We start from the raw sequence: 7,055 nt of genomic DNA, 5'->3' as shown, positions 1-7,055 counted from the left end.
AACAAAGAACTATCAGGAAGGACCTATGGACAATGGCAGTTTGTAGCTAGCAAGGAATGACGAGGACCTCGGTCAAAGCATGTTGACTGAGGCCCATGGAGACCATGCAGGACACAAACTAGCGATTAGGAAGTATGGATTAGAAAACAAAGGTTGTTCCTGATACGCGATCGCTGGGAAAAACCCCTCAAGAAGGAATAGCCCCAAGCGCTCGGTCATAAAGGAAGCCAAAAACCATGGTGTTATCACTCAAGAAATTTTTTTAAGATTGTTCACATCAGTTCGATTGTTTGTCAAAGGGTTGGTGTCAATTTTAGGTCTAGTCTTTTCATCTTGTTTTAGAGTCTTGTTAATAGTCTTGCTAGTGTGTCAAATGGGGTGAATTCTCTGTTTTATTCTATCATTGGTCTCACATCTCACATGGATATCATATGTCCAAACTCATTTCAAAGCCGAAATTGTCTAGGTGATTTCGTAGCGCCTGTAATCAGTTTAAAGTGGTTTTGCAACACATAAATCCTTTTCAGCAGTTTCGCAGTGCAACATGTTTTAGATGATTTCGTAGCGCATAATTCATATTTTGCACTGGCTGCGCTACTAAATTGGGGATTTGTTCGAATCCATAGCCATTCCTTCAGAGCTGTCATATCCATCAACAGTTGTCAGCCTATACACTTCGTCTATCATATCCGACTGCTTATCCTCATCATTAGGTCGTTAGGTGTCCTGGAACTGGTACATGTTTGTAGTTGTATTTTAATCAGCGGTTTTGGTCGATTCAATCTGGGCACGCTAGTGGTTACTGGGAGAGCAAAGTGATAATATAGGGCAAACATGACAGAGAGCACGGGGTTTCACCTGGGAACTGTTGGAGCTTTAAGTCTCTCTGTTATTTCCTCTGTTTCTATAGTCATCTGCAACAAGGCTCTCATCAGCACTCTCGGATTTAGCTTTGCCACAACATTGACCAGCTGGCATCTTCTGGTTACGTTCTGTTCTCTGCATATAGCATTATGGTTGAAACTGTTTGAACATAAGCCATTTGATGCACGGGCTGTAATGGGATTTGGTATTTTGAATGGTATCTCTATTGGACTTCTGAACCTCTGTCTGGGTTTTAACTCTGTTGGATTCTATCAGATGACCAAGTTGGCAATTATTCCTTGTACTGTTCTTTTGGAAACACTCTTTTTCCAAAAGGATTTCAGCCGGAAAATCCAGTTTTCACTTGTGATCCTTTTGGTGGGTGTTGGCATTGCTACTGTCACTGACTTGCAGCTCAATCTTCTAGGATCAGTCTTATCTCTGCTTGCAATAGTGACGACATGCGTTGCACAAATTATGACAAATACCATCCAGAAAAGATTCAAAGTTTCTTCAACACAGCTTTTGTACCAATCATGCCCATATCAAGCAACGACTTTGTTCATTACTGGTCCCTTTGTTGATGGGCTTTTGACAAACGAAAATGTGTTTGCATTTAAGTATACGCCTCATGTTCTAATTTTCGTTGTTTTATCCTGTTTGATCTCCGCGTCTGTCAACTTCAGTACATTCCTTGTGATTAGCAAGACATCTCCAGTCACATATCAAGTTCTAGGGCACTTGAAGACTTGCTTGGTTCTGGCACTTGGCAATGATAATTATGCTGCAAGGCAACAATATCAGCGCGCAGACAGTTTCCAAACAAATAGCTCCCGAAATCGTTGTGTTGATTCCTTTGCAGGATCTGCTCCTCCAGAAGCCAAGGATACACAGGATGCTCAACTGTGTCCAATCTGCCTGATGAATGCTAAAGATCTTGCTTTTGGATGCGGTCATCAGACCTGTTATGACTGCGGACAGAACATTGTTACATGCCCTATATGTCGCAGTGATATCACAACCAGGATAAAATTGTATTAAAGTCAATGCAGATTTCGCAGAAAGATAAATATCTATTATGACTTGGCCATCTGAAATACGCCGAATTGGGGCTGGATTGGCATGGGTCCATGTTCTATTGTGTGGATTTGCACAGTAGCTATGATAAGGGAAGCTATGAGAACGAGCATGACTTAGCTGCTGTGGTGCAAGATTTCATGGAAAATGGAAGCTCTGGGTAGGATGGCAGTTGTTACAGCAGCGACAGCAACTCCGGCACAACCAACTTTTTAAAGATTGTAGTAAGTATTAAGGGCCTGAAGACTTCGGTGATTCCATTCGAGAAGGATTTGCTCTCTATGATACAAGCTCTCATTCTATCCAATAAAATTGATTTTCATTGCTCAAGGGAAGGGATTTGCAAGGCTATTTGTATCAAGAACACTAATAAATGGACTCTGTAAGCATCACAGAATGGACGAAGCTCAACAAATCTTCTATGAGATACCAAAATGGGGTTTGAGCCCTGATGTTATTACATACAGCACATTGATGGATGGACTCTGCAAAGCGGGTTTTTCCAGTGAGGCAATTAACTTATTTAAACAGATGATAGATAGTGGTCATGTCCCTGATATGATTACATATAACACCCTCATGGATAAATTGTGCAAGGATCACACACCGGAAGAGGTCGAGAGACTATTGCATGAATCTTTATAAAGGTTTTCCATCAAAGCTGTGGCATATTCAACAGTAAGCAACTTCTGTTAAGATACTGCTGAAAGGCACTTGGCAAGATTCAGTACTGGTGAGCGAATTGCAATTGATAAAATGTGGGAGTGACTTTGGCAATAATGTGTTAGGGAAGCTATCTAAGACGGGTTTTGTGGCTGAGCTTGATGAAGCGACCTTAGTGCAATTTTGATAAGAGTGCAGTTGGTATTTAACCTGAAACTCATTTGGTTTAGTGGCCTGCACAATCCTTATTAAATGCACCAGTATTTCTGATATAAAATGGGTTAGGCTTAGCAATTAGTATGGTGCAACTTTCAACTGATGAAGTGCCCCAGGTATTTTCAATAAATTGTTCACATCAATAATCTGGAATTGGTTTACTCAAGTCAATTGTGAAGCATTTGAGGTCTATTGGATACAACTCTGCAGTTTGTAAGTCAGAGTGGAAGGGAACTGATAAAGTTCCAGGGGGTGAATATGAGTACATAGATGTTATACTGGAAGGTGATGACAGAGCCACTGAACGCCTGATCATTGACATTGACTTTCAGAGTCATTTTGAAATTACAAGACCCATTCTATCATATGATGAACTCAGATATCAAACCTATGGCTGGGCCTACAAATTTGAAGGAGCTGCAAACTTATCGAAATAAAGTCGCAGATTCAAGCATTGTTTATGTAGGCTGTCCGGTGACTGTGGCATAAATGAATACAATTTCAGAATCATAAATCCTCACTCAGCTCTGAAAAGCTTTGGAGCAGTTGAAAGAGTTTTTGCCTTTACACATAAAAGAGGTGGACAACACATCAAGGACATGGCCATATGTTACATTTTGGATAATCAAGGATAAAGGACATGCCTCTTTGGATTCGAATATTTTGAGGAAAACTAAAGACCGACAAACAGGGGCAGTTTCCTATGTTTCAGGGCATTGGAAAACATGTGATATCGAAGAGCAACATGAAGCATTAAAGGTCCATCGCAGCCACCACCAGAAGGGAACCAGATGTCAGAGAACAAAAATGATTGTAGACCAAGGCTGTTATGGAATTAGAGTCCCATTTGATTTAGATGTCTAGAAGATCTAGTAGAATTAGAATCCTAATTGTTTTAGGATTCCAGAGCTGTCAATTAGTAGTCAGTTGTAATTATTAGTTAGTTAAAGTGTTAGTAGGTGTCATTATAGGCAGAATTGGACTTCGCCTCACGCTGGAGGAGGAACCTCAGTTAGGTGGAAGAGCTCTATATATAGCTAAAACAACAATGTAATCATGGTTGGGAAAATTTTATGATACAACTAGTATTTGGCTTATGTAAAGACTCATTTCAGTAATATAATTTTAACTTTACTTCTCAGGATTCATGAGAGATTTCTATTGTTCAGAATATGTGATCTTGTTCTTTCCATAATTTTTACAGTGGTATAGATGTATAATCACTCAGAACTCATTGAATGTGCTCTGATTTCATGTATGCATTTATAAACTGTGGTCCTATATGAGTTATGTTCTTAATATCTAAATGCTGAGTGCCCTGACTTCTATGTAAGGTTGAGTTCACTGTTATGTTGAGGTGTTGTTGACTCCATAGGCCCAATGGATAGTTGTTTAGTATGTTTCCAGCATTCATGTTTGTTACAGTTGTTTCACAAGAGTTAGCCATCTTATCTTAATCAAAATCATTAACCCATCTAGAGAGAGCCCTCTCAGGTTGAGGAGGCTAAGCCTCAACCTAAAGTAGGTTTGAAATAGTTACTTGAAGTCTTCCTGGTTTGCAGCCTTCCAGGGCCTGATTTTGAGATAACACATGGGAAAAGTGCTGAAATGGAAGGCAAGTCCCGCGCTCTAAAACCTGCGGAATATTGGAGGCATTTCGGGCGGTAAGCAAAATTGTTAGGAGACCCAGTGATTCCATATGTTGGTCGACGGATGTGTGGAGTACTAAAGAAGGTCTGTTTTTGGTGATTATTTTAGCATCTTTTCATTAAAACTTACAAACCTTTTGCATCATGAACTAGGTAGATGATAAGGAATTGTAATAAAATCTGTAAGATTAATGTGCAAAACGAAAAAAATGACAATTGTCATTTTCTTATGCAAGAAGAAGGAAAAACGAAAGACTGCCATTCCAAAGGAAAGGACAATGCCAGGTTAACCGCTATCCCTTTGTGTTATAGACATTTTTGTGCCTCGCGTCAAGGAGCAGGGAATGTCGATAATTACAGGGATCCTCAGTCCCTAAACATGTTGTTCTTACCCCTAAAAGAACAAGGTCATCAATCAACAGCACTTCCAATCAGTTCTCCACCTGAAAACACTTCAGAACAGGCTTATTTTGGATCATGTCAGCTGCCTAACTGAGCTTCTACGCTGTATTGCAACTGTCCCACTCTGTACCTGCGCTGGAAGTCAAAAACAATGAAGGCTACCTGCGCTGGGCGAGATTGGCCAAGTGGCACAGTCATCCTGCAAGGTGTCAATTGCCCAGGAAGCTTCCAAACTGACACTTGGGTCATGAGATTCGCCCTGTGATGAGTAAGAGGTTCTTGATCACCATGTGTAAGCAAGGATCTCCAAGTGGACACAGGAACTGAAGATTAACTGATGATGGAGAGGACACTAGTCAGCTATATGCCAGCCTCCAGCTGACTCATCCTTTCCTCTTCCCTCCTATATATAGAGCTCTTCTATGAGGTCTTGGGAGGCTGGAATTTTGTATAAGCAAGGAGGTGCTGTTGGTATACCGCCAGGATTATTGGGTGATTGTTTTACTAGACGTGAAGAGGAGAGTTCTTGCTGCCGAGGAGGTGCTGCTGGATTGGAGCCAACATCATTGGTTGTAACTTCCTCTGGAACCCTGTTACTTTCTATCAATAAAGTTTGCATGTTCTCCTATATACTTGTTTTACATAGATGCTTTGTGTTTACATGTATATTTGATGCAACCTAATCCATGCTTCAATTATGATTGCTTGTATCTTGTAGTTTGCTCTCTTTTGTTGTGCAGGTTCTGTGTGTAGCTGGATCGGCTTGGAGAGCAAAAGAGCTGGGAGCAGGATACAAAGAGAGAAGGACAAGGATCGACTAAGCGCAAGACACCAGGTTGGTTGACCCTCTTTCTATTCTCTCTGTGCTTTCATAAAGTGGAACATGAAAACTTTATCATTCAGTTGTTGCTAAAGACTGTCACCTTTAGAAAGGGTTAGTGTCATCCGCATCGGATACTTTTCCCCACAACAAACTGGCGACTCCGCTGGGGAACCTAGTATCTTGTTGTTGTTTGTAGCATTTTGCTATTCATTTCTTGAAGAAAAGAGTACCGAATCGAAAAGCTTTTGACTATATCAAAAGCGAAGTAGAGGGCCTGCTACTCTTGCTCCTTTGCTGAGAAAATTCAAGATTTAAAGAGCTAATCTACAGATGGATCTTTACTCTTTGTGATAGATCTTTATCCTCTTGATCATCCCTTAGCCTGTACTTGACCTATAGCTTTTTATTTCAGCAAAAACAATGCATTTTTGAGCTTTTTATGACCCGAAATTCTTAGCAGACGTAACTCTCGTAAGTCAGTGCAGGCTGTCCACAGGTAGTCTGCATTACAGCGCAGGTAGTCCCTTCGGGAACTGCGCTGAGAGTCAAATTGGTGAACTAGCACCTGCGCTGGTCTAGTCAGCCTTAGTCTAGCTCAGCTCTTCCTCAGTGTCTTGTCCCTGTTTTCACTGTTTTGCTTGCTGATTGCTTGCTGGTCATTGTATTTTCTGCATACCACTTCTCCTTGTCATTATTCCGCCTCAGTTGTGTGATGAAACTGTGAATGTTCTTTCAGTATTTCTTGTTTCGATTCCAGTTTCCCATTGTGAAAAGCGAACCAGTAGCTATGACCTCTTAGATCCTGAACTGTAAAAGTGTCTTTGTGATCTTATGAGTTAGTTTTATTACTGTTCATGGATGTTTGAGTTTGTTTGCTTTTCACTTTATGGTTTGAATCTATACATTTCCTGTATTTTAAACAAGTCTATCATAAGGTGTCGTTTTGATTGTGGACAAGCTTGTTTATTTTTACTTGAAAAGTTGATTCAAAAATCGCACAACAGTTTCCTTTTGTTAGCATCAACATTAAGGAAAACGAAAAGAAATACATGCATTGTGCATTTTGCATTTGACTGTATGCTTGATGATTTAGGAAAATGTGCATTTTAGTGTGTGTTCTTTGATCTGTGGAAAAAGTTGTGTCTTGCTCTTTCCTCGAGTAGATTAAGGTTTTCAAAGTTGAAAGATTGAAAAGATTTTGCTTCTCATTCTTAGATTGCATATAGGAAGTTGTATATACATCTCGTGGCGAACCTGAAAGGAAAACTGTTAAGAAAGATCAACATTAAAATAAACTCAATTTACATAACAACGCTTTGGAATTTAACGCAAACATCTAGAGGTCTAGGTAGAGACGTGTT

General features: G+C 40.2%; 1 pseudogene; it reads left to right on the top strand.

Moving 5' to 3' along the window:
* The first annotated feature begins 834 nt into the window (after nt 1–834).
* On the top strand, nt 835–1,905 carry LOC149171983 (UDP-xylose transporter 3 pseudogene; annotated as a pseudogene).
* The last annotated feature ends 5,150 nt before the right edge of the window (nt 1,906–7,055 follow it).

This window comes from Pinus tabuliformis, chromosome 4_2 (assembly GCF_031772625.1).
Source record: "Pinus tabuliformis cultivar Carrire ecotype Pingquan chromosome 4_2, CPIR1, whole genome shotgun sequence".
NCBI classification, from domain to species: domain Eukaryota; kingdom Viridiplantae; phylum Streptophyta; class Pinopsida; order Pinales; family Pinaceae; genus Pinus; species Pinus tabuliformis.
Note: the sequence above shows the minus strand (reverse complement) of the source record. Positions and strands in the feature narration are given on the sequence as shown.